Below are 1,730 nucleotides of genomic sequence, written 5' to 3' on the forward strand. Positions count from 1 at the left end.
TGAGGCAGGAGAATTGCCTGAACCCCGGAGGCGGAGGTTGCAGTGAGCCGAGATTGCACCACTACACTCTACTCTGGGTCACACGGCGAGACTCCATCTCCAAATAATAATAATAATACATAAATAAATAATTAAATAAAAATAAAGAATGGTACAAGTAAAATGCACTGGGGGAGCAGGCCATGTCTTATATCCGAAACTTCGTGCAATTAGTACCTTCTACTGGGAACTCTCCGCTCTTCCCCCAGCTTTGTCTCTGAGGCAAGCTCCTACTCAGCCTCCAAAGTCACTTTAGGGCATCATTTCCCCTAAAGCCTTCCTTAACAGCAATCCTCCAGGGGATTCCCTCCAATTCAGGGCGATTGCCGTTTCTCCTCTGTGCGGTCCAGTCCCTGCCCAGGCACCCGCCCCCCGCAGCACCAGAAAGGCTCCAGGTGCCGGTTGAACGCTGCACCTACGTTCAACCCGCAAGGCGCCTGGTGCCCAGCTGGTCTTCAGTAAATGTGCTTGGAACTAAAACGGGAAGATGGGTTTTGAGCCTTGGTGTTTAGAATCTCGATGTCTCAGTAAAATTCGGCCCGAGCTGCTCCTGTCTCTGTCACTCAAGATATTAAGCCGGGGAAAGAGTTCCCCAAACACCTGGGCTGGAACCGCAGGGAGAGGAAGGATGGACCCACCAGTGCTCAGTTAGGAAAGGGAGTGGTCCCTGCCTCCAGGCGGGCAAGACCTCAGGGGCTGCCTGGGAAGAGGGTCATTCCTTCCACAGGGGAGTGTCACTCGCCTAGGCCAGAGGAAGACTTGGCGCCCTCAAGGAAGCTCTAGGAAGCCGGGGACAGAGCTTTCCCTCCCAGGCTCCTGCCCAGTGATATCGGATTAAGTGGAATGTTTTTCTTTTCTTTTCTCTTTTCTTTTCTTTTCTTTCTTCCTTCCTTCCTTTTCTCTCTCTCTCTCTCTCTCTGTCTCTCTTTCTTTCTTTCTTTCTTTTTTTTAGACTCTTATTGCCCAGGCTGCAGTGCAATGGCACGATCTCATCACAACCACCACCTCCCGGGTTCAAGCAATTCTCCTGTCTCAGCCTCCTGAGTAGCCGGGTTACAGGCATGCACCACCACACCCGGTGAATTTTTAGTAGAGACGGAGTTTCTCCATGCTGGTCAGGCTGGTCTCAAACTTGTAACGTCAGGTGATCCACCCACCTCAGCCTCCCAAAGTGCTGGGATTACAGGCGTGAGCCACTGTGCCCAGCCTAAGTGGAGTGATTTTCACTTTACACCCCTATTTCCTTCCACACAGAATTGGAGACAGTTTGGCTCCAATCAGTTGCGAAATGTAACAAAAGGACAGGATCAGCAAAAAGAGAGTTAGGCAGAGAGATTAGATACACCTATTTTGTTTTGTTTGTTTGTTTCTGAGATGGAGTCTCGCTTTGTATCCCAGGCTGGAGTGCAGTGGTGTGATCTTGGCTCACTGCAACCTCTGCCTCCCGGGTCCTGGTTCAAGCAATTCTCCTACCTCAGCCTCCCAAGTAGTTGGGATTACAGGCACCATGCCCAGCTAATTTTTGTATTTTTTAGTAGAGATGGGGGTTTCACCATGTTGGTCAGTCTGGTCTTGAACTCCTGACCTCATGATCCACCCGCCTCAGCCTCCCAAAGTGCTGGGATTACAGGAGTGAGCCACCACACCCAGCGACACACCTGTTTTTAAAAAATAATTGAGCAAATCCCCCG

This window comes from Cebus imitator, unplaced genomic scaffold, assembly GCF_001604975.1.
Source record: "Cebus imitator isolate Cc_AM_T3 unplaced genomic scaffold, Cebus_imitator-1.0 Scaffold404, whole genome shotgun sequence".
Taxonomy (NCBI): Eukaryota; Metazoa; Chordata; class Mammalia; order Primates; family Cebidae; genus Cebus; species Cebus imitator.